The 26885-nt window shown below is 42.6% G+C and overlaps 1 long non-coding RNA gene across 1 annotated transcript; it reads left to right on the top strand.

The window, feature by feature from the left end:
• Positions 1–7859: 7859 nt before the first annotated feature.
• On the top strand, positions 7860–25730 carry LOC128113722 (uncharacterized). Its single transcript, XR_008219605.1, has 2 exons — positions 7860–7955; positions 25169–25730. It is a non-coding gene; the product is annotated as an uncharacterized LOC128113722 (long non-coding RNA).
• Positions 25731–26885: the final 1155 nt, after the last annotated feature.

The raw sequence follows: 26885 nt of genomic DNA, 5'->3' as shown, positions 1-26885 counted from the left end.
GCAGGAAGGAGAGGATTCACTGGGCCTGACTTGAGCATTTGAAACCCCAAAGCCCACCTCCTAGTGTCGTACTTTCTCCAATAAGGCCACACCTGTTTCAACAGGCCCACACTTCCTAGTCCCTGTCAAGTAGCACCACTCCCCAATGTCCAAGTATTCAAATATATGAGCCTATGGGGGACACTCTATTCTAACCACCCCAGTACCTCAACTCTCAAAAAACTCAATTCATATATATATATATTTAAAAAAACTTAAAAAAAAGAAAAGTGTGTGTGTAGGAGCCGTGTGGTGGCACATGCCATTATTTCCAGTACTTGGGAGGCAGAGGCAGGTGAATCTCTATGAGTTCAAGGCCAGCCTGGTCTGCATAATGAGTTCCAGAACAGCCAAGCCTACACAGAGAAACCCTGTCTTGAGAAACAAAAAAAGAAAAAAGAAAAAAGAAAATCCTTCTAAATTCATACTCAGTGATGAAATAGAGAGACCCCCATCTACCTTTTCCAGGGTGCACAAGGTTACATCTTGAGGAAGGACAGAAGGCAGGTGTGTTACCAGCCAGTGGGGTTCAAAGAACGGACTCCCTACTTCAACTTTTCTGATGCCATCGGGCAGAAGTATCAGGTGCCTTATGACAGTCCTGTCGGATGGAGAGTCAGGGCCCAGCTTGGCCTTTTCTGGCGGTTTTGGGTTGGGCCACATTTTTTTCTTTGGTATTTGGCTAGACTAGATCAGTTCTTGCCAATACCTTTTCTTTGCTGGTCCTTCCTTGTCCTTTGTCTGGGAAGAGCAGGATCTTCTTGAGTTGTTTTTGTTGGTGTGTCCGCCTTGCCAACTTCTTCAGGTCCAACTGAACAAAAAGGTAAGTCAAGGCTCTCACCACGATACTGCTCCTTAAGTCCTGAGGTTTCCAGTCCATTCATACTCCTCCCCAGGCCCCCAGCCCCCACCTATCTATCATTCAGCCTTCTGAAGCTTCACTCTATATGTAAATAATGCCCAGGGATTTGAGTCACACTTAGTGGGAAGATCAAGGTAAAGGACTTAGACTCCATCTCCCCAGAAGTGAGAAATCCTATCCTAAGTGTGAACACATCATTTTCTTTGACGTTTTTCACTTGTAGACAGAATGAAGGAATGGGATGCTTAAAAGGCCCCCACAACCAGAGAAATCCTCTGCTTTCTAAGGTCCCCATTTCTGATGGCCCTCCCTTCGTGCGTAGGGACATGCACAGTCTCCTTGTGTGGTGTCATACTTCACATGTACTTTTCTTTATCTCCTGTAAGTTCAGCTTTTCCAGTTCTTTGGCAAACACTGCCTCTTATACTCCCCTCCCCCAAACCTGGTTAACCACACAGGAGATGTCCAATAATCACTGGCAGAACCTGCATAAAGAATATGAACCACAGATCCAGCACTATGGCAAGTCTTACGGGAATGTGGAAGGGAAAAATACCACCATGTCTTTCAAGGGTTGAAGGTTGTGCCTGAATGAATTACCCTGGTGTCCTTTTTGTGTCAAGCCTACTGACTCATTTTTTGCATGACATAAGTAGTTGCTTTTCTCTGTACGACTGGAACCCAACCTGAACCACAGCTGGCAGATTCTATAGTTGCCTTTGCTCACACGAAGGCTCCAACACTAGAGGTATCGACAACAGGTGACTCTTTACAAAGCAGGTGTTAGGTACCACACTGAGACGGTCAGCCCCCTCACAGCTTGGCCCAATCACATACTAATGATGAGGCCCCAAAGAGGAACATGACAGGTGAACCTAAATGCAAAGCTCACATGTGCATCTTTCCTCCTGGACTCAAATCCTCCAAGCAAAGAGAAACGCCTCCAACAGGCTGTGGCCAGTGGCAAACGGTGAGTCCTGGCCACTCCCTTTAGTCCTGGAATGGTCCAGTGAGGACCAGGCCTTTGGGGATTCTTGCTGAATGCTGAATTCCATGGTCCAAAGCAAATTTCTCTGACATTAAGACTGAAAGTTCTCATCTCCCACAGGGTTTAATATGGGCAGGGAGAGGGGTGAGGTTACCTCTGTGTCTAGAATATAGTTAGCAGTGAGAACAAGGCCATATTGTTCTGGTGTTGACCTGTCCTTGACTATCCTACAAACTGTTTAAACAATCCCTTTATAGTTTCCTACTGGGGTTCCATAAGGATCACCTCCTTACTCCAATGCTGTAAAAGAGTCATATATCACTACATCATTGCATAAGGAAAAGTACTGTCCTTGGGTTTCTAAGCTCAGAAGTTTAATCTTTAGTCCCCAGTGTCTGAACTCTTGGCTGATTAATTCACATAAAATCTTCACTCTTTCAACGGTTTTCTCCTTTTCATTCCAAATCCAGATCTCAAGGACAGTATACAGAAATTAATTTTTGAGGTAGAACGGGAGAAATTGTGTTAAATTCCTTCTGAGAATTAGTGCGGAGCTGATATTTCCTGGCTCCATTGTACCTTTGCTTGGGTTTGTCCATGATGTTTTTATTTTAATCTTTGATCTCTGCTTTTTGAGAAAATATTTTTATCTTGAACTTTGAGAGATTTCATAATAATGTTTAGTAAAGGGGGAAAGTGCCTGGGAAATAGAGCAAGTTTACTAAAACTGGATAGCCATTGTTGAATGGGCTAGACTTTCACTAGAGCTATCAGAGATGTTCTTTTTGCAATGAGTAATTCACAGTTCTAGAAAAACAATATAGTTAATTTTTTGATAGCAAATCTCTGATTCGCCCCACACTTAAGAACACATATAAAGTTTTGATGAGTCTAAAATAATTTAGGGGAAAGATTTGACACTGTGGGTCCTCAGACTGCCAGCGTTTGCAGCAAATTCAGTGTGTGAATGTTGATGGTTTGTTTACCAGCTCTAAGTACCCTGGGGACATTGCAGGAAGAGGCAAGGGAAAGGGTGAATACAAACTTAATTTGTAAACTGGAGAAGCAGCTACCTTTTCTAATCTTTCCAGTCTTCATAACCATGGTCGCCACCATCACCACCACACACTGACCAAAGTCTGGTCCCAGCTCAACTATTGCACATTTTTATCTCTTCCTCCTTACTTTACCTCAGTCACTCTCCTGAGTCATCTCTCCTGCCCGTCACTCCAGTCTGTCTTCCAGATGAAGCAGTCTCATGGTTTACCAAAAGATTCATTTCCTCCTCTAAGGGCTTTTCCTTGGCCATCACAACAATCTCAGAAATGCGCAATGTCAGTGATGACTGACGACAGAAACCGATCTTTCTCCCTGCTGCCATTGGCTCTGCCTCTCTTGTGTTCCATTCTTCTCTGTGTAAATGCCTTCTATTTGAATGGAGCGTTTCCTCAGAAGACAGGCTTATCCACTAACTATTATCAGGAGCATCTTAGCTATTTAGGAGAGAGGAGTAGTAGGCGTTAACACGCCATGTTCTTGCTTTGGGAAGATGCATTGAGGACTGACTCTCTTAGGCTGATCACTGGGGTTGTTTGCTGAGTTAGGAGGGAATGGTAATAAGCCATCCCTCATGTGGAATGTTCTCTTGCCCACAGGAGTACATGTGAGAACAGGTAGGTGTCATCACAGGACAGTGTTTCTCTTTGGGGACTTTCCACACTCCTCCCTGGCTCTCCCAAGTCCTGACGTGCATGTCACTAAGAACCCCAATTTCAGAAAGTGGCTGTCTCTGCCTTCTGACATCTGAGTGATTCCAATCTATAAGTGTTTAAAGTCGGGTTATTTACACATTGGTGCTTATGCATCTTCAATCCAGAGAATTTCTTTCAAGTCTTTCTAACTACACTATGTTTCTTCTCCAAATCCTAACGACTGTGGATGACACAGTCACTGTGTGCCAGGCACCACACCAAGTAAGCTGAATCTGTATCTTTACCAGAATCCTACAGTTTATACAATCCCTGTTTTATGGTCGAGGAAAATTGTTGTAGAGAAGCCAAGAAATTATCCCCAGGAAGCCAAAGGTGGTGCCAGAGGCCAGATGCAAACCCCAGTCTGCCTTTGTTCGAGACCACACCTTCCCTCAACTCAAGTGTGAGATCCATGACGAAACATTTCCTTTCTTCACAAGTAATCTTCCTGCCCTCTGACTTCTAGTCATGACAAATGAAGACTGTTATGTAACTAAATTTTTTTCTGCCATGGTACCAATGACTTTGATCCAGAAAAGAATTAATGAAGAAAATATCTTGAAGAGGTGTCTATCTCTTCTCTCTTACTTATTCCAAGCCATAGAAAGCTCCTGTACCCCCAAACATACACACACACATTTACACACACATTTACACACATACATATTTACACACACATTCACACCACAAATGCACTCACACACACTCATACAACACACACTCACTCACACATACATTCACACACCCTACACTCTTGCGCCACACAAACTCACACCACATACATACACTCACTCACACACACATACACCACACACACTTGCACACACATACTCTCACACTACATACACACACTCTCACACTACACACACACACACACACTCACACTCACACTGCACACACACATACTCCTCTGAAAAATAGGAGGTTAAAATTGTGAAGTCTACTTTGTGCTGACTCTAGGTTTACCCAATTGAGCTAAATGGCTGAACAGTATTGACAAACTAAGACCTGGCTGGGCCTTGGCTTCTATATAGGATTCAAGGTTCATTTTAATACAGTCTATTCAAAAAGCTTCTGGCCTTTCCAATTAGCCAGAGAACATAGGATGCTTCATGTTCGATTCTTTAAGTTTAGCCACTAGAGAAAAAAATATTTATTTTTTGAAACAGGAACTGCAGAGTCCTGACAGAAGAGATACTCATCGATGTATTTCTCTCTCCCCCCACCCTCCCCCACTTCTCGACAACCCCCTCAGAAGTCTGCTATTGAGAACCTTGAATCATATACATTAACCATACATATCTATATAGCTAGTCATATCCCTGTCTTTGAAAATGGTTTATTTTATTTTTTTATTTTATAATTTCATTTAATTTTACATATCAGCCACGGATTCCCCTGTCCTCCCACCTCCCACCCCCCCTAAAATGGTTTATTTTAAATTATATGATAACTATATTACAGGTTTAGTAGAGATGAATTAATGCAGAAATGTAGAAAGTAAAAAAAATGCTTTTATCTTCGTTTCCATTCCATCTTTTTATCCCAAATAAACCAGCATGTCCTATTTGATATACAAGTGTCTGTACCACTTTCTCTCATTTATGTACAGACCTACTTTAATCTTTATGTGATTGAGTTTATACTGAATTTACCTCTTCATTAAGGTATCTTTAAGATGCTCTCTGTCAACACACACAGAAACACACCCTGTTCTAAATAACTGTACAATATTCAATTGCATGGGTACATAGTACTTATCTGGCTGTTTCTCGACTAACAGATTTTGGGCATTTCCAGCTCTATTCACCATCACTGACGTTCCTTAATTAAACAGCATATTGTGGGGGATGGATTCCTAGAAGTTGAATTGCTAGTCAAATACATCATACATTTCTTCAAATGATTGGTTATTTTCTAAAAGCCCGCTTCATTAAGAAAGTCCAGCAGGAATAATGAGATGAGATTAGATGTACAGCCAGAAGGACATAATCTCCCCCAACTTTAGAATATTGACATCAAATCATTGGAAGCAGGTGAAATATTCTGAAAGCTCACTATGCATGCTTCCAAATGAAGCCGTTCACAGAGGAAGATCATGTCCAGCGTCACAGTTGAAAGGCATCTTAGGTACAGTGGGGAAACACACCAACAACGACGATAATAAAGCCAGCATTTACCAAGTGCTAGCTTTGCGCCAGGCCTTTCCTTTCTGTGTGGCTATTTTATTTCATCCTCACAAGCCATTGTGAACTCAGGGCTTTGGAAAGCTTGCATTCTCAGGCACGTTCTTTAAGTCACTGTAAGCCTCAGTTTTTTCCTTGCTCTTTAAATAAGCAAGCACACACTGACATTGGTTCCTGAAAGCCAATTGTGTGCCTTTCTTTCTTACTTGTTCAGATGGTGGTAATGGAAACAGCCGTGGCACAAGTATTTATAATGTGGAAACTGCCATATGTTACGTATCAGGGCTTTCCCGGGCCAGTAAGCCAACCCTGCCCCAACCACTAATCTCCTTCATGTGGTCATCCCTAGCCACACCTCTTCCACTGTTAGTGTATTCTATATCATTTCCATCCCCCAATCTCCAACTCAGGTTTGGTTCTCCCCTTTCTGTTGGACCATTTCCTCTCTCTTCCTAGCTTTCCAGTCACGGCTCTGTCCTTCACTCCCACCCCCATACTAAAGTGAGGGATTGTGAAAGATGGAAGCAGAAAGTGGTGAGGCAGGGTCAAGTATGCTTCGCTGAGTATCTTTCCCAGGATACATTAAGTCTGCCACTTCAGTAGAAGGGTTTATGTGGGAAGTGGGTATTTATATTTGTATACCAAGCCAATCATGGGAAAGAAATCATCAGAGTGTATATAGGTTGGCATTGGTAGTAGATTAAACTACTGAGTATTACTTCAAGGCTCAAAGTGCTACTGTGCAATATAAGCTACATCCATGTGAATTTTAACCTATCATTGCCTGGTTAAACACAGTCACACACCCAGGGAACAATGTTTTGATCGGTAAAGGAACATATGCAGGAGGTGGTCCACAGAATGTCCCTGACTTAGAGCACTGTAGCAGTCAGCTGTATAAGTTCACTCTATAAATGCTCAATGACAAAATTTCTAACAATGTATTTCCCAGAGCATACTTTGGCCATTAAGCAGTACATGACTATTTACCACCAAACAACGACTTGTTTTGAAGACTCAGGCAAGCAATCTGTGCACCGTGCCAAAGACTTTGTATGTGTTCCACAGTGCTAACTCCTTTCCTCAGTTAAATGAGGAAGCTGCGGTAGTTGTGTGACTTGCAAAGGATGCATAGATGATTACTGACAGACTAGAGAGTAGGAAGGAGGGTCTGCAGCTCAGGAGGAGGCATTTCTGTGAAAATAGTCCAAGTGTGCTCTCAAGAATCTTCCCTTTTCCAGCACTCTATATGCCATGCAAGTCAACCTTCGGGCACTTTCTTTTTCTTTGCAGTGATGTGGCTTAATCCTGGGGCCTTCATGTAGCTAGGCAAGCACTCCACCACTGAGCCACATCCCCAGCTCTTCATGTACTGTAATCACAATAGGATAGTATGACAAAGAACTGAGTGATCATGAAAAAGGTCGGCAGAAACATACTTTCTTACCAGTTCTTTTAGAAAACAATCATTTTACATATAAATGGTATTTACACTAACATATTTACTAGTATTATTGTGTTGACAGAAATGCCCAAGTATTTTCAAAATGGTGCCTCATTCTTCATTTCTATAGAGCATGGATGGCATCTAGCAATAGAGTCCACACAAACCAAGCTCTCTTGCATCCATATTTTTTAACAGTCTAAAACCAAAATACTTGAGTATAACTGCATGGTTATCAAAGAAGGAATTACAACCACAAACAACTTTAAAATCTTAAATAATTTACAGCATGCTAGAATACAAAGTTTTGAATCTGGGGATTTTAAAAGAGCACCCAAATTGAAAATTTGGCTCATGTGTATAAATTGTGCCTGCATACGACTTTTTCAATCATAGCTAAATTTTATGTGTCAACCTGGATGAGCCATAGCATCCGGATATTTGTTCTAACACTACTCAGGCTGTTCCTGGGTGCCTAGTTTTCAATGAGAAGTGCATTTAAAATGGTGGCCTTTGAGTGAAGCACATGACTCTAGATACCGTGTGTAGGCTTCTAATCAGTCGCACTTCCCCAATTCAAGAAGGAGATCTGTCAAAGAACTGGCCACTGCAGTGACGGCTCTTTCTGGATCTCCAACTTGCTAGTTCGCCTCCTGATTCGGGACTTGCTGGCCTCCAAAACTATGTGAGTCAATTCCTTAACACCCCCCTGCCCCCCCCCCATTCTGTTGAATACACTTTTCTGGAGGACCCCAGTACAGCAGGGCAGTGACGGACAAGTTAGAGAAAAGAGTGTGGCAGTTCAACGATTTCAGTACTTGTTGGATAGACAAGATTTAGCCTAGGGAGAACAAAGCCATCTTTTTCTACTTGAGATGCCCTAGCTGGCCAGCAGAGTCCTCAGCTAAGGAGGACGTTTCCTGTGGGAAAACCAGACCGTAGGCCTTCTGCCTTTCCACCCTGACCTCACCCACTGTACCACATGGAGGAGGCTAAATTAACTTTCCACAGCTTCCTTGTCTATATTGGAAACTTCTTTGGGGAAGATTGTATACATGTATACATACTAAGTAAGTACATACATATATGTATGGCATACAGACTAATTGTGTGTATGAATATATATATTAGTGTATTATGTACAGTTAACCTATATGCCATCAGTATGTTGTGGGAAGCAAAAGGAAAATATAATGTGCTGAGAGGACCTTGGAGCTGGGGAGCGGGTGGGGGGCAGGCGGGGCGTAAGGCACGGACATTGCAGCTCACACATTTGCACAGGGTCAGTTAGCCTTGCATGCAAGTGCCCATGGAGTCGTAATTAGGTGCAGTACTTCTTTCCCCCTCTAAATTCATTGTGAGTGAGTATGTTGGAGCTAATTTCCTGGGGATTCATCAGTTGAGGTATCTCAGACCTTTGGCCCTGGGCCATAAAACGCACTTGACTGAGTATGATATAAATACCTTCCACTCCATTGATGTATTGATTTGTTTTCATTTTGCTGTCTCTGTGTTCTGTACACATCCATCTCCCAGCTAAGTTCCCAGAGAGCAAAAGGCTGGCTTGAAGAAATTCTTTCTGAGTAGCAGAAGAGCTGGAAGAGGGGAAGGCTGCATGCTCATTCTGTACCTAAAACGGCTCAAGCAAGTACATATTAAGCTTATCTGGTCTTTGCCACACGTACAGATAAGAAAAGCTGAGCAGGAGCTGGAGAGATGGCTCAGAGGTAGAGCACTGGCTGCTCTCCCAAAGGACCTGGGTTCAATTCCCAGCATCTACATGGCTGCTTACAACTGTCTGTAACACCACCTCCGGGGGATCTGATACCCTCACACAGACATACATGCAGGCAAAACACCAATGAATGTAAAATTTAAAATAATAATAATAATAATTTAAAAAGTAAAGCTGAGCCTTGGATAGACTGTCCTTGTGGTGTGGGGTGTTATTTTAGAAAGCGCTCCCTGCTGTCTTTCCTCCTCTTGGTAAGCTCAGGGCTGACTGTGGGTTGCTTTGTCTCCTTGAAGCTGTAACAGCATTTTGACACACGTTGAGACCAGTCAAGGACAGGCTGAGAGACAGCACCAAGGAAAGGAGAAGGAAGTAACAGGGAAGGAAGAGAGCAGACGTAAAAATTCCCAAAATAGACCACTTGACTCTAAAAGATGCTGAGTAACATTGAATGTAAAATTTTGGTCTTTTCTTTTGAGTAGAACTGGGAGCAAGGAACCTAAATTGTAAACATTTTTCAAATTTCTAAGCTTACTATTCACAATTATTCACAATAAGAAAAATATTTGACCTAATGCCTGTGAATGTACCGTGTACACACAGGCGCATGTTCATTTATAGACGTTAATGTATGACTGAAATGACTCTCAGTCATACTGGACCCGCACCACACACAAGGACTACTTTATATTCTATTGTCTTCTATTATTTTTAAACATGTTTGTAAATTCCTGGCTAGTAATGATCAGCACATGAGGAAAATCATGCAGCTGTGGAGGAATTACTCAGTGGCTCATCTAAGTTAGTTGTTCAAGGTCACGGTGGTCCTGGGCTTTATCCCACAGTGATTGTGCTGCAAGAGAAACTGCCCATAGAGAGGTGTCTTTGCTGAGGTGACAAGGAGGACAGGCAGTAAAAATTGTCCCTTCTGTGCTGGTGGGTCCCCAGCCCCGACTTAGTCCAGTCTCCATGGGGCTGAGGATGGTGAACCAGCACTGAGCAGGGTGCAAAAAGAATGCAGCTCATCCCTTCACTGACTTGCTGCAGCCCCTCCAGCATTCTGCACCTTGTATTTCCTTCCACGGTTCATTTCTTGCAGTTTTTGTCCTGGTAATTCTACTTTGGGGTAGTCTTACAACATTGACCAGAAAATGAAAGCAAAACTCCTCTTTCCATGAGACTTAGTGAGCCTTTCTTCCAAGAAATGTTACTCACCCAGGAACCTGATTTCCCAAGTATCATTTGACCAAATCAGAAGGTTCTCCCTTCAACACAGACTCCTTTCTCAAAGTGTGTCTAGGCTCTGGTAGACTCACTGTTATGCCCAGATTGCAGGGGACCCCCAAAAGACCACCACGGAGACTGAATCCCGTATGTCAAAGCAAAGAGCCTTTATTTCAAGCTCAGAGCTTGGATTCTCTGTTTGATGCAGCGGTGAGAGCAGAGAGCCCAGAGCCCAGGCAGGGTGGGGTTTTTATCACAGCAGAAGTTGGATTGAGGGGATTTCCTAGGTTCAGATGCTGACTTTTGTCTAGGGGTATAGGGAGTATTTGGAATGTCAGGTATTTCCTCTTACATGTAGACCCCACTGGGTGGGGTCAGTTTATGGCTTATTCTGGGTTCAGGTGTTGCCTACCAGAAGCTATGTCTGGGCCTCAGGTATTTCTCTTTAGATGCAGGCCCCACTGGGTCTTTTCCTGGGTCCAGGTGCTGCCTGCCAGAAGCTGTGCCTGGGCCTCTAAGCCTGTCATGGCAGCTGTATGGTCAAGCTGTTTTGGCCCCCTCACACCACTAGGGCAGGTGGACAATACAGGGTTTGGAATTTCCTTCCTGCTTCCAGCTGCTCTGTTCCAGTGGTTCTGTCCTGCTCCCTCATTGGATTCCTCTCATCCCTCCAGCTGAAACGGGGAAAGAGATTGGCAGGATGAACCCTCCCACCTGGGATGCACCCGCCCTTGGCAACCCAGTCTCAGTCTGTTACTTGTCTCTGAACTTCCTGTGGCCCTGGTCTTAAACAAAAGAATCCTTTTCTATCTCAGAGCCTTTGCAGAAGCAATTTCCATTCCTGGAAAGCTCGCTCTCTCTCTCTCTCTCTCTCTCTCTCTCTCTCTCTCTCTCTCTCTCTCTCTCTCTCTCTCTGCTTCTTCACACATATAGCTTCTGTTTATCATTTGGGGCTCAGTTTAAACATCAGGTTCTCAAGGTTTTCCTGAATTACATCACAGAAAACATACCTTCTTCATTGTTCTCTAGTTGACCCTTGCTTTCACTCATGATGCCAACCACCATTAGCTAATAGTTTACTTGTCTCTTTCCCCACCCCCGCCACTGTGACAAGAGTTCCCCAAAGGCATGATCATACTATGAGGCAAAGGCATTGCCCCCTTTTACACGTTACAGAACCTCACTGGTCTTGTGATAGGCACACTCTTAGTAGTTGTCCATGTACACTCTTTCCCAGGCTCTTCAGTAGCCAACACTGAACTGATTGACTTACTTGTTCAGTCAGGGATGCTTTGGGAGGTCCTGCTTAGTTCTGCAACACCAGATGCTGTTACTACACATGCTCCCGTGGTGAACCGGAAAACGGCCACTCCCCTTCACTGAAGAACCATTCTGAAGTGAATTTATCTGCTGGAAGCCTTCATCAATTTCCAAATGCTTCTGGGGGAAATCTGTGGCCTACAGTAAGGGGAGCAGCAGTGGCCCTTTCTATCAGGTCCCTCCTTCTTCCTCATGTCTTTCTTCTGCCTCTCTTCTTCCATGTTAGGTGCTGCATGCATGCAGGAATACCTCAGCATGAGGGTGGTAACAGATACTGCTTTTCATTGTTTTGTGTTCTCTTTCCTTCCCTCCCTTCCCCCCCCCCCGTGTGTGTGTGTGTGTGTGTGTGTGTGTGTGTGTGTGTGTGTGTGTGTGTGTGTGTAAAATCACTAACAACAGTGGCTGTGTTGCTCATTATGGCAGGTGTATTTCTAACTAGTTACTCAGACATCCTTTGTTCAAACAGTCTAGCTAGCTGCTCAGAGATTCTGGGTTCTTCCCTGCTGGACTGGGTTTCCCTAATTTGTGATTTCAGCCCAGGTGTAGCAAAGACAAGGTCATCCCAGCTCTATTACTCTAAGGCAGGGCTCCCTAAAGAAACCTCCATTGTGCAGGTCATCTTGCCTCTGACATTGCCAACAATGGCATGAACTTTACCTGCTACAAAGACACTAAATATAGCTGGGTGGGACAGCCAGGACCTGGAATCCCAGCTCTTGGAAGGTGGAGGTGAAAGGAGGGATTCAAGGTCAGTCTGAGCTACATGAGACCCTGTCTGGGAAAACAGAAACAAAGCGAAACAAAAAGCTAAGAAGAGGACACTGGGATGCAAATGCTCGGGATGTATCAATATCTTCCTCTGGGTAAGGCAGAGCTGGGGTTCACACCTATTTGAAGGGGTTTGAATGACGTCTTGGCTGTGTTAAGTACTACTATTCTCTTGGTTCCACTCTCATCGGGGGTCCCCCCTTTGTATTTTGTGCCCATGGTGGTTACTGTTAACATTTTCCCTCGGAGGAATAACATGGAGAAAGGAACCTAGAGAAATCATTTCTTTTTCTTTTTTGGAAACTTGCTGTTTCCTGTGTTCTCAATGTTTTGTGCTCCAGCTTCTTCATCTATAAAATGGGGAATTAGTAAAATTAATGAACCTTCTTCTTCTATAAAATGTCTCATAGACTAGGTGCTAGGCAAGTAAAATGTTATGGAATGATAGCATTTTACTAGTGTTTATAAACATAATTTGAATTTTCCATTAATTAGAATTATATATCTATAAAGACTTTTCCAATGAAATCACTGGTGTGCAACTTTGGGTGGCCATTCCCTTATTTTGTTTTACTTTTAATAAAATGAGTTCCTACCTACACTATTTTGGGTAAATTTCTAATTTTGTCTTCCTTCGGCCAGCTTCAAAGAAGCAGTCTTACCTTTTATTTGGTATCCCTAATTATTCTTATTTGTGCTAGAAAATTCTCTTTGATATTATGCCTCATCTCATTATTGAAAATCGCTTCACAGCTGAAGGTTAATAGCAATATTTATTCTAGGTAATGTTACAATGTGCTTTTAAAATACAAACAAATAACCTTTCATTAAACTACTGTTTCAGTGAGTCACATTTTATTTTTATTCTGGATGCACGATGCCATTCCCTTCCCTTTTGAATGAAAATTATACTAAATGCCACTTGCCCAAAGTGGTAACAAATTGCAAAGCTATGTGCATTTTAGTTTTCTCATGAACAAATAGCCACCTGGTTCTAATATTGAGCTACATATTAATACTGTTTCTTCATTTGTGAGCCTTTTAACCCTGCAATAATCCATTCTCTACTTGAACCATAGGTTAGTGATATGTCTAGATGTGCTTTGAATCTATACCTCAGTTCTTTTCTAAACAATATTATTGGAACACTGGTTTTCTCCCCTTCTAAGTAGTTTCAATAACATAACCAGTCATAGAAAATTGGCTAGAATGCCCGGTCCTTGCTCACATGATGACATTAAGATGTTTAGAATTCAAATATATTTGACTCTGAACTCTGAAACCCAGAAATTTCTAGAATCATCAATTTTTGTGTGATTTCTTTTGACTCAGAGATCCTTAGGCTAACGGTGGGGGAGTCTAGCTTATCCCTCTCCCAACCTAAAGGAGTGCACCGAACAATTCAAGGAGGGGCCTGAGTCCTCTGTGAAGTTCCTCATGTTCCCCTAGACTCTGAAAAGTAGGCTACGATCCTGGGAGCATGTTTCAAGGTAATATTTGAGAGACAGAGCCAATAACTATCAATCTAGAAGGTCTTGATAAGACATACCCACTATGTTTTCCTTGAACCAAGTCCTCCAGGATGTTTCTAAATCCAAGATGGTAATTTAGATCCATTCAGAACAAGATCCTTCTTCATATAATACTGTCAAATAATCTTTATGTCTGGGAGGCTACAGACTCAATCAGTGATCTGGATGGCACATGAGCAAGGAAGAGTCCACTGTTTGTTAATAGCTATGAGGGAGATGTGAGCCTGAGATGAACTTATTTAAATGTTCAGCATCATACCATGATCATAGATGTAAACATCATTAGTATCTTATTTCTTGATAATGTGTTGAGCACAGTATGGCAAAATTATTGACTGTATTCAGCTCCATTCTACTCTTCAGAAGCGAGGATCTCTAGTGTGCATACCTCTTATACCAGCCTTAAAGCTCTACTGGCTTACCCTGAGCTGCGATGGACAGAATATGAGGAAAGAAGAATATGGCCCTGAAAACAGCTCCCATGGCCCAGTTTGAGTATGGGTGAGCTCAGCACCTTTAGGTCATGTCTAAGGGATACATTGACAAGTGTGAAAACATGGTGCTAATTTTCTGCCATCTGGGAAGAAAATAGGAGCCATTGAATGAAGAGCGTTCCATGTCCCTTCACAAAGCTTTCTGGACTGTCTTTTCAGTCATGCTCAGGTCACTCACAACAATGGATGGGGTGATGTAATCTACTCAAGCAAAAAGCATCAGCCAATAATATAATAATATAATTTTAGGGAAGGGGATGGAGGAAATCCTCCCCCTACATCCACTTGTGCTGCACTCTCACGACAACAGGGCCTCTCTCCCCTGGTGTCCCGCATGTCATTACATTCATGTCATAGTGGCACAGGTCTCACTTCCTTCTCCTCCAATAGTGCAATGCTTAGCCTTCAAGATCCCAGTCCTTCCACCTCTCAGTAGGGATTTTTGAATCTCTATTTCGCTAAACTTCGTCAGCTTCTCCAGACTTGAATAGCCACATGAAGGTTTTAACACAAAACCCTTACCAGAGAGAGGGAGATAGAGTCAAAGTACCAAGCACACCCCCAATTTTTGTACTCAGACATTTTCCATCTGTAGAGTCTGATTTAAAGTTACGGACTTCTTAACTGAGTGCATGAAATAATAAAGGCCACACAGATGAAGCTAAAATTAGAATTGAAGGTCCCGTAAATTTGCACTTCCGGTTTGGTTGGGTAGTCTGGGGTGATTTTATCTCCTGGAGATGCAGGCAAGTTAGAGGGTGGACACGTGCTGAATTTTGTCTCCCAAGAAAGGCAGATCAACGTCATGACCTAAAGACTTTCTGTTTCTGGTATCTCTTGCCTTGTAGGCTGTTGGGAGCTGCACTGTAGGCTGTTGGGAGCTGAACTTGTTTGGAAATCCATAGAGAGGGACAAAAAGATACGAACTTCAGAAAACGTGTGCTGAGCACATGCTGACATTCCCCCTTGTCCTCTTAGTGTTTTTCAAATGATAAAACTTTTACACAAAACATTAGTTTTCAAATTAGCTCTCATAGGATGGATGGAAGGAAGAGGTTTCCATAACATACCACCTAGAAAACTTAGTCAAAGGGCCATTGCGTTTTCCCCACAGTCTCTTTCTACACAGGCCTTCAGGTAGGTAGAATCTTCCCTCTGACCCCCTCACCCAGGACGCCTTTGGGTTTGTACCTGCTGCTTTGCTGGGCAGAGTGTTCTGCACTGGGCATGATGCCAGCTAGAAGTTTGACTGACCAGAGCCTGTTCATAGCAAAGCAAGCCTCTTCCTACAGGAATTCTCATGCCATCTGCAGGAACGTAGGATCTTTTACATATGTGTATCCTCATTATTATTTGAAAGGTAAGTGCATGTTTCTGTTGAATTTAAGTGTAGATTCAGATTCATCTATTTCTCAGATAATTACTCAGAGTCAGTCTCTCTCTCTCTCTCTCTCTCTCTCTCTCTCTCTCTCTCTCTGTGTGTGTGTGTGTGTGTGTGTGTGTGTGTGTGTGTGTGTCTGTGTCTGTGTCTGTGTCTGTGTCTGTCTGTCTGTCTGTCTCTTGTCAGGCAATGGGCTAGAAACTGAGGCTACAAAACGGGCTTATGGTACAGTGGGAAAGATTTGGAAAGCAAGCCTTTAGCTCAAAGCCTTGGTGTGACACTGGTGTTGAGTGTTCTGAGAACACTTCAAGGGGTCAGCCTACCTGCCTGCAGACAGGCAAATCTAGAAAAACTTTCCAGAGAAAAGACCACGACAGCATCAGCCAGAAAGGAGGGCAGCGGCAGTGTACCTGAGAGGAAATGTCGAGTTTTAAGCCTGGGGTAGGAGAAGGAGCACAGTCTGTCCCAGGCTACCTCAGTTCACTGGACTATGAGAGCACAATTAGAAAGGATGAGACTAGGGAAAGAGGCAAGCAGACTCACAGATCTATGAAGCAGGTGAAGGAGAGTTTGAGGCCAGTCAGAAGTGTATTTAGATTTTGAGTCTTTAGACGGAATTTCACTGGATGTGATACAAACCACACAAAGCATCCTTTGGTGATTGCTAGGTTTGGGTTGTGTACAAAGTGCTGACAGCCCCCACATGACCAGCGCGCGCTCACACACACACACACACACACACACACACACACACACACACACACACACACAGTGCTCTGGAGGTCCTGGAAAGCCTTGTATGGCAAAGGGTCTGGGTGGTAAGGGGGCGGGGGAAACCTCAGCACTGCAAATAGCCCACCTCCTGGATCTGTTGGTTTTATTCCAAAGCACTTCCTTTCATTCTTGAAAACTTTGAAGACAGTATTAGTCGAGTACCTTCTGAAGCCACAGTCCCATTTATTATTTATCTGAAGTTTCCGATGGCTTTCTTTCTTGTCAGGCATATGAATCTGAAGGAACAGACTAGATGATAACTTCTTTGAATAAATTATTATAAAATCTTTAGCTTCAAGGAAAATATTCAACTACAATCATAATGTTAAGTGCCCCAAACTAATTTTGAACTGATTTCCTGTATAATCTACAATATTCCAAATCTTATATAAAATTTAAAGACTAAGGTTTGCATAATTGCTAATTTGGTTCTTTTTCAATAGAAAACAGTTTCTACCTAACAAAAATGTAATTTTTAAAAAAATTAAGTGTCAGAAAAGGATTGGGGCATACAAAAATAATTTTGACAGAAATGAATGTCAAATTTTAGTTTGTGTATAAAACTGTTAAAAATAACAAGCCAGTGCAATGATCCATATCTGTAATCCCAGCACCAGGGGGCCAGCAGCAGCAGAACCTCAAGTTCAAAGCTAACCTGGGCTCCAGTGCAAGATCGAAACCAGCTTGGACTCCACAGTAAGACTCTGCCTCAAAAACCAACCAAGCAACCAAATAACAAAACACACCTACATATAACACACACACACACACACACACACACACACACACACACACACACACACACTCACACAGAGGAGAGAGTATGATGGCAGGTAATTACTGTGCACCAAGTACACTTTGCTTTGACTTTGCCATTTATCTTCCGACAGACCTGGGTCCTGAACACTAGGCGCCATCATTTCTGCTACTAACACGGCGGCAGGGAGCCAACCCTGACCTGCCTAACAAACACACTAAGCAGCAGGGCAGGGATCTGAACCTGAGACTCCCGACATTAGGGAGGTCTTTATTTCCTGTTGCAAGGTTAGCTATTTTTAAGTGACCTTGGGGGAATTTTAGTCCCTTCCTTTGGACTAGGTATTGGATATTAACTTTGGGAGACAGCTATTGCATAGACAATACAAGGAGACCAGAATCGAAATGATGACTCATCCTTGATAATCCTACCAGTGTTGAGCTGTAGGTTGTTGCTGTTACTGAAGCAAACCTGGGTGCTTCTCCCAGCACCAACTGTTTGCTGCAGTGGAAAGAGGATAGTGCAATAACCGCTAGCAGCTTAGCTTTGAATTCCTGATCTGTCATTTACTAGTTGTACCTACTCATGTAAATTCACCCACACTTGTACACACACACACACACACACAGACACTCACTCACCCCTGAGCTTCAGTGTCCTCATCTCCAAAACGAAGATGACCATACCTACCTTCTAGTAGTAGAGCTTAAATTAGTCAATAACTGCAGGAACCTGCAGGCCTTAGGTGAATGGCTTTCGTTATCTCCAGTGTCGACACATCAAAATCAAAGCCACCCCAGGTTAAAAGTACTGCAATAGGTCTCTGGGTTCTGGCACAGTAGTTTGTACACAAGTGTTTCTTCATCCTTCCAAGGCATTATTCACTCAGCCTTCTGAGTAGAGTATTGGTTATAAGGTTGACAATTGGTTCTCGTGATGATGGTTGGGGGAAGGGCTCACTGGCTCAAAGCTCCTTCCAGAAAGTGTGTCTCTTGGAGTCAGGTGTCCACTTGGCTCTGTTTGGTACTCAGAACCACGTGACTTTTTGGTCAAAGGTCATTTGCTAGCCTCCTGGCGTCCTCAGTCAGTTCCCTCCTGCGCAGAGGCCTGACTGCTGGGTTGAACTCATGCCACAGGCTCAAAGATCCTATTTGTCTTTAGAGCCCAGGAAACAGCCTGGCTTTCAGGCCAATGCCAAAGGTCTGAGTGCAGCACTCACTTGAACTCACACAGACATCAAGTTTATCCCCTTGTTTATTGGTTTGTCAATTGATTGATTTTTAGAAATCAGGGCTTCTTAGGATCATCCAAACTTCCTTCTCTGGCAACCCCTGGGACTAGTGACTATTCCTAGCCAGGCATAGCTCAGAGCCTAGAGGTAAAAGGCCCAGTAATTCCTCTGTCACATTTTCTGAGATACAGCAGATGCCACAGAATCCTTATTTTGTAAGAAATAAATCATCACAGACTGTTTTCAGCATGAGGTGGATTTATCACTCACCAGAGAATCACAGACAAGCAGGACGTACTAGACCCCTATTCTTCTTGGCTGGCATCTGGCACCTACTTGTCTCCATACTCTACGTTCATCCGAGGGTTGAAAGTTATAGGTAGTCACTACATAACTGAGCCCATGCAGCAGAAGAGAGCATCAGTATATAAGGGTTTGTGTCCTGAGCCAATAGGATGGGGAATTTGGGGAGGAGGCAGTACTAGACATCAGGAAGACTGTGTCTCCCTGAAGAACTCAGCCAGTGAGAACTAAAGGGGGCAGAGAAGTTTGATTGGGAATATAAAATCCACCACTTTATGACAAATCAACACACTAATCACTGTTGCCTTTTGTCTGGGCTAACCCTCAACTTCTATAGAACCCAAAATAAATTTGCCTAGTTTTTGATACTCTGAATCTCCAGTGCTCTTACTACGAAGTAAAAATTATTGTTTCTCACATTTTTAAAGCATACAATTCATTGGCAATTATTAATATATTCTCAAAGTTGTGAAATAATCACTAGACCAAATAATTCTTTTTTTCCCAATCCAATCATTTCATAATGAGCAATCTCTATCAATTATCTATCCTTCTGGATCCAGTGAATCTTCCTTTTCCAAACACACACATACAACGACAGAACAGCATTTTTACTTAGTATCTGCTTACCTCTATTTAAGTTGCTGGTGCATAAAATCCTGCATTTTGATTGGGATGGTTAGCTCTTCAGGCCCCTAAGTTTGCATGTTAAAGTAAGATTGTTAATATGAGTCAAAAGCATACTTGGATGTACTTGGACATTTTCTCTACTCTTTCAAGAATGAAAGAAATGACTGTGAAAGATTCCTCCAACACATATTCCCTCTTTTCTCGTCATGTACTCCTTCTCTTGGTGAGGATGTGTAGCATATACTTAGAGAAGTCTCTTCCAGGGGACAATCTTCAACCTTCTCAACCCCATTGCATATTAATATTAGCAGTAGAAATGTCAATATTCATTTTGTTCTTATTTCAAAGATCTCATGTTTGGCAAGAACTAGGGGTTCTGGTGAGAGTTAAGTGAAGCTGAGAATGGAACCCATACCAAAGCTTATTTATGCCTTTAAATTTAAAATGTTTTAAATTTCTATAAAGCCACTATGATGCTCTTTTTAAATATATGCATTCTAACTACACTGAAACTTATTAAACAAACACTGAATATTCTAGTTCCCATCAGACCTTATCCTTCGGCTACTGCAGGCCTTGAATTCGTGAGTGTTGAGCAATATAACAAGCTGGAGTAGGCTACCCGAAAGCTCCCTCAGCTGCCTCAATTCTAGCTCTGTAGATGAAGGAAGGCTTTATTCCATATCACACCCTCCCCAAATTCCTAAAATAGAAGTCACACGTGTATCATAGTTTATGTATAAAGAGAGCATCGTGAACCGTTGGTGTCCATGTTGAATTGTTTTCCACTTGAAATGCAGGATTAAATCTCTGTAATAATATGGATGAATGGAAACACGATTAGCCAGAGTCAGAAAAGAAGCAGCCAGTTGATGCTGGTGTACACAGTATCACACTGGCAGAAACAGCGCTTCTGATGTTGGATGACATTAAGGAAGTGGGTTTTTGGGAAAGCACTGGGGAAGAGCAAGGGCCTAGACTACTTCACATCGGGGTTCAGTTTTCCCTTCCTTCATTCAAATGCCCAAAAAAGAGACCTGTAAAGAGTGAAAGTCACACACACAGCTACTCAACAGTGTTAGTGATGCCATTATTGTAGGCAAGAGGGTCTAGCTTGAATTTTTCATTCAATTCTATCACGAATCATTCAGTTGTTTTAGTGTTTAATAAGCATCCGCAGTATTTGAAACTGCTAGGGACCATTTGGTTGAGTGTCTCATGATCTAGGGAAAGGTTCCTTGTGCTCTTGTATGATGATGAATATAGTTACATGTTCAAATTCCCTTGTGACAGAATTGAAGGAGTGTTGAAATCGTTATATATTGCTAGACCTCCACTGTACTGAATGCCTGAAATACATAAGTTATTGGCTTAAATTGGGATCTTTTCAAAAAAATATATATATATTGAGGTTTTCATCATGGTGGTATTTATTGTAAGGGGATCTGAACTGTAATATAACACAGTTACAGTCATAAATATAATTATGAGTGTGTGAGTGCTGAGGGAATACGGCAGAGGAGATTAATTAGACACAGGTAGTTCCAGGCCTTCTCCAAGGGCTTTGGGCTGATGCAGGGGGAGGTCTTTCTTCTCACCAGCTTTCTCTTTACTCCTAAGAGACTCTCCCACACCGAGAACTAAAGACAGAAGTGGGGGTGTCTTTTCAGCTGCGCCCGAATCAGAAGGACTTTCTGTTGCCTTCAGTAGGAGTGTCTCCTTATACCTGTAAAACAGCTGCTGTCACTAGAAAATACTGTTTTCCATTAAGAATTTACCTTTTGAGACACTTGGTGATGTCTCAGGATTTGGAAATTATATTTTAAAATGAAGTGACATGCAGAGGACTAGGGGTCAAACCATCAAAACTCTATTAGGGAAAAGTGTGTTTAGTAATGGACCTCATAAGTTATGAAGCATCCATGGGTTCTGACGTAGCTGTTGCTGGGACACTGTGGTCACTCTCATCGGTCCGGTCACACATGAGATCTCACATTAGAGTAGAGAAGTGACACTCTGCCTCTTTTTGTCTCCCGGACACCTACACACTTCATGGCTTCACATATTTAATAAGTGACTCCTAACATTGACAAGCAGGTCTACTCCCAGGCCTAAGATTTGTGTTACAGTAAGTTATTTGAATAGATCTAAATAGTAAGGTCACTGCTGACACTAAAAATAATCTAGAAAATAGCCCAGGAGATAAAGATGGGTGCTCTGATTTTTGCTGAGTACCTTGAAAGGATGCTTATGCACAGCTAGCAGCAGTTAGAAACTCCTGGATGACTTGACCTCAACCCCTTGATCTTGAGGCTATTTTAATGCATCAAGAAATAGTTAATTACCACCAATAAGATGCAGAGACAACAAGCCAAAGCATCAGTTAAGCCAGAAATGAGAATTTTGTAGTGGTGCTGCTTCTCGTTCCCAAGGCAATATAACCAAGCAGACTGTGTTGACCATTAACTGTCCTGATTTTAGCATGGTAGTGACACAATCCCAGGTGAGTCCCTTCAACACTGGGCTCCTCTGCCTCCCAACTCTCATCGAACATGCATGTCAAAGCCTCACAAAAGTGTCTTTTGACTGACCCATTTCCGGGCACCTAAGTGGGCAATCCTGTCTAAAGGAAGTCAAGAGCCGAGACTGTCTTTAAAAGCAAGTGGATATTACAGAGATACCAAACCACAACTTGTGACTACTGAGCGCTGGAAACCAGCGGTCAATCGAAGGCGGAATTCCAGTCATCTGCATGGTTGAAGTGCCAGCCAGCAAAATGTACTTTTCGTGTTTTCACACAGCTGGGAAGGTGAAGGCAGCTTAAAGCTCGCAGCCAGGAAAACCTTAGGCAGGATGGAACGCCCCAGGCTTAAGAAGAGGAGATAAGGGTGAAGTGGGAACAGGTCACGAAGTGGCTAATTGTCATCACATGACTCAAATGTTTATTTTTTTAAATCTTCACTCCAGACTGAGGTGTCCTCATTTCAGTAAGTATTAACAACAGGGGAAGGAGGAGAAATAAACAAAAACAAAAACAAGAGCTGGGCTTGTTTACATTGTGAAAAATGATCAACAGTCAGTTATATGAAGGCATCAAGAACAACATTTCAACAGTGTTTTCCAGCCCCAGACATCAGCAGAAACTCCCTACAGAAGGCTCTAGCCACAGTCGCTACCCAGACAACACAGGAAGCTGCTTGCAGTAACTGTCATCTTCAGGATGAATGGCAGCCAGCTTACAGAGCATGTCACCCCGAGGGTCGTACGGTGATTACACAAAACCAAGGGGACTTGGTCATTTTTTTGGTGTTTTAATAACGCTGATGCAAAACAGGAGTAAAATTACAGGTGCCAGTTCCCACTGCAGAGCGCTGATAAACCACTTCCCATTTTGCAGTGGCTGGTCACATCTGGAGCCTTTAGGGAGGCGAAAGTACTGGAAGGATTATTGCAAAAACTTAAAGACACTTTTGCTGCCATTACTTTGTTTTTAACCTAAATTAGTGGGGTTTGGGGAGGAGGGGGGTGCTTTTTTTAGAGAGTTGTATTGCTTATATCATACACGTATTTAAATACTAATCAAATAGCAAGTTTGGAAAGGGGGGGGGGGTTAGGTTTGGACTAGTTGCTTGGAAACTTTTTCAAATTGACCTTAAATAATCAGAGAAGAGTATGAAACTATGGAATTGTGGGTTATGATTTTTTTCAATAATGAATGCTATCAAATTCCTCAGTTAAAGTAACCTGCTTGAACTTGACTGATCTCTGTTCACAACCTCTTTTATAATGTTGAATTAGCATGCCATGTGCACAGCATCAGAATCTTAAATGGAGGAATACAGTTCTTATTCACCGTGGAGTTGTGGATTCTGATAACCACAAACATGTGGGTAGAATGTATTGGGAGATGGTTGATATTTCGACTTACTTTGAATAAAGCTCTTCTTATAGTATAAATATTTCTTTATGCCTTATGTCTGCTTTGAGGTTATTTGGCCAAGAACCAGGAATGGATGATGCAGTGTCCAGATCATACTCTTCATGCCTTGTGATGTTTCTCATCAGGTCTCTTGAGGAGTGGCCATGTACCTGTATAGTTAGTAGTGCACAGTTCCCTTACGTACTTCTCTTTTTGTTTCCTTTGATTGAGAAAACACAATACAAATCCTTTGGCAGAAATCTGACCCAGCCATTGAAGTCCCGCCTCCAGGGGATCCCTTCAGTGGAGGCAGAGACTTTGCCATGGCATTGCATAGATTGACAGGAAAGCAGATGGTTGTAGCAATGTGGTTGGATTCATGCTGGTAGATTTCTTACAGGGCTTATTTGCCAAAAAATACTCCTTTTGGACCAATGAAATGGCTCATCTGGTAAAGGCACTTGCTGCCAAGCCTGACAACTTGAGTTCAATCCCCAGAACCCACGTGTTGGAAGGAGAAAACCAATGCTCTCAAGTGATCTCAACACACACACACACACACACACACACACACACACACACACACACACACCCCAAAACAAAAAAACAACAACCAACCAGCCAAACAAATAAATAAATGTAAAACTATGTCTCTTAAAAAGACTGTTGAAACTAGATAGTAATGTGGGGGAACTTAATGGACTTTGTTCCTAGTCACTGAGGTAGTTCAGTGGTTCAGCACCTGAAGGCTTCTTTCTTCATGCAGATGAGCAGAGATACATAACAAGTGGATCTTGAGTCTATCCGGTGAAAAAATCCACCTTGTTGGCTGTGCACTGCTAGTGCATGCAGACACAAGCACCCACTGCCTCGGATGTGTATTAACATCAGATGTTACTTCACTGAGAAATTCATCTGTCGGTCAAAATGTGCTGACCTGAATGAAAAGAGACCTCTCCAGTTCTAGTCTGCTATAGTTTGAAAGTTGGTGTCCCCCCCGAAATGCATACACTGGAATCCTATCCTCAAGGTGGTAGCATTAGGAGGGGGAGCCTTTGAAAGACGTTTATGGCATCTTAGGGATGGCACTTCTCTGAGTGAAAGCGATGCCCTTTGCTGTGGGATGTCTTTCTGTATGGTGTAAATATGTGTGGCTTCCATTGGATAATAAATAAAGCTGCATTGGCCTATGGCAGGGCAGGATGAAGCCAGGTGGGGAATCCAAAAGAGACAGTGAGAGAAGAAGGGTAAGGTTGAGGAGATGCCAGCAGACCAGTAAAGCCACAGCCAAGTGGCAACATATAGATTAATAGGAATGGGTTAATTTAATGTGAAAGAGCTAGCAAGCAAGAGGCTGAAGCCATAGGCCATACAGTTTATAATTAATATAAGCCTCTGAGTGATTATTTTATAAGCCGCTGCAGGACCGTGGGGTGGGAAAGACCAAGAAACTTCTGCCTATAGCCCTTACCTGAGAGACAGAGAGAGAGAGAGAGAGAGAGAACTCTAGAGAGCTTGTTTGCCCCTTCACCTTGAAAGAAGACAGTGAGAAAATTCCATCCGTGAGGAAGGGGACCTCTCACCGGACACCAAGTCAGCCAGCACCCTTGCTCTTGGAACTTTCAGCCCCAGAACTCTAAGGAACAAATTTCTGCTGTTTATACGTCCCCATGCCTATGCTACTTCGTTATTCAAGACACAAATGTACTAAGACACCATCCTTTCTGTGTTAAAGTCTCCGGTCAGGCCTCATGGGTGTTCCCCTTTGGGGCAATAATGGAGACTTTCTAGCTGACTACTTTTTAAATTTCTTTTTTTCTATTTCTTTTCCAGTTCCACTTATTGGAGTGATATTCTGAGCTGGCTGCAAGGTATAGGACTTACATGTGAGAGAGCAGGATGACATGGACATTTGCTGAGTGCTTACCATAGACCAAGCTCTTGCTGTGAATGGTTTCCCACATTCCTTACAACAAACTGAAGAAAGAAAAACATCACTCTCCCTGATGTAGAAATGAGGACCTGAGACTTCCTGAGAGCTCATATATCAAAAGCCAGGATTTCAAGCTGGATCTAACTCTAAAACATGTGTTCTTCCCACTGCACTGTGATACTTTCTTTTAGACTCTGAAACTATATAAGAAGGACCAGAGGGAGAGAATTCCTTCAGAGGGAAGTATCTAATATTATTTCAAATATGTTTACATACCTTGTTAGGAAATCTACATGATGCAAAATGCACCTCTTTTTTTTTTTTTAACAAAAATCTCTTCTATATTCCAATTTGCATTTTATATTTGAAACAGCTTAACTAGAAAGTTGCAGCTTAATGGCTGCAAAGGACCAATGGAAATTGCTGCTTTTGATACAATAAAATCTGCAACACTCTTGGTGATGACCTTTGCAGTTGTGGTGCTGCTGTTTTAGCCCAGGAAAAGCAAGCTACTCAAAAGAAGTTTATTGTGAAGTTAAAATGGGCTATCTTTGACCATCCTGGTGGGGGTGGGGGGGTGGGGGAATCAATGTATAGCTCATGCACTGACTGAGGACTAGACTGTTACCCGAGGGATTACCTGTCTCCCACTGTTGGCCATCTGCCTTGTTACCTTCTCTGTTTGTCCGTCCCCTTTCTAAGGGTTCTGCTTACACATCAGTATGATTGTGACTGAAAGTAGCCCTCAGGTCTCAATTTCTCATGATCACTAGGTTGCCATCTGAAAATAGTCTCAAGTCTCTTTAATTTCAAGAGAAAAATCTGATTTCTCAATGCCTGGTCAGTCAATGCCAGGGTGTCTCTGGTCAGGTGTCCTCTGCTGAACCACTAGTGTCGTTGAGGAGAGTGGTACAACCATGCCTATCTCTCTAGCTAGGTTGCAGCTATAGGCAGGACTTGGAGGAAGGGGTCCAGAGTAAACCAGGCACTTCAAAGACATCTCTACTCTTAAACAGAAAGTGTACAGATATGGTCTTGTTATTAGAGTGTCTTCATATAGTCTTCTTTGAACTGGAATCATATAGCCTCATTTTGCTCTTGAAATATGACCAACTGCATGAACCATTTTCCTGTTGTCATTTGACAACATAAACTAGAGACAGAGCCTAGGTGTCTAAGACATTGGGCTTTCTACCATATCAAGCTACATCTTCTCCTGTGGAAATGTACAAAACGTTTGAAAGAACCTTGTCTTGTTTTGCTTTCAACCTACAGTTTAATTCACACTTAGTACTCAGGAATGAATTCTCTAATTTGAAGCCACAGTGGGTATTGGCTTCTCTTCACAGAACTACAGTTTTGTGTTTTTGCTTAAGATTTGTGTTGTCCTCTGTAGCAGGAATCTTAAAAGTTCTTATTAATAAAAACAAACCCAGGGCCAGGTATTGGGGTGAACGCTGGATAATCAGAGAAGCAGAACAAGCCACAGCTACCCCACCTCGCCAGTTCCTTAGCTGATCCTGTTTCTTCAGACTGGAAACCTCTGCGTCTTCATCTGAATGGTTCTCAGCTGAACTGCTGCTCCAAAGCCTGAAAGCTTAACCAGCTAAAAGCTTC

Source organism: Peromyscus californicus, unplaced genomic scaffold, assembly GCF_007827085.1.
Source record: "Peromyscus californicus insignis strain IS unplaced genomic scaffold, ASM782708v3 Scaffold_18__1_contigs__length_77618521, whole genome shotgun sequence".
NCBI classification, from domain to species: domain Eukaryota; kingdom Metazoa; phylum Chordata; class Mammalia; order Rodentia; family Cricetidae; genus Peromyscus; species Peromyscus californicus.
The sequence above is the reverse complement of the archived record's forward strand: the minus strand, read 5'-3'. Positions and strand labels throughout refer to the sequence as shown.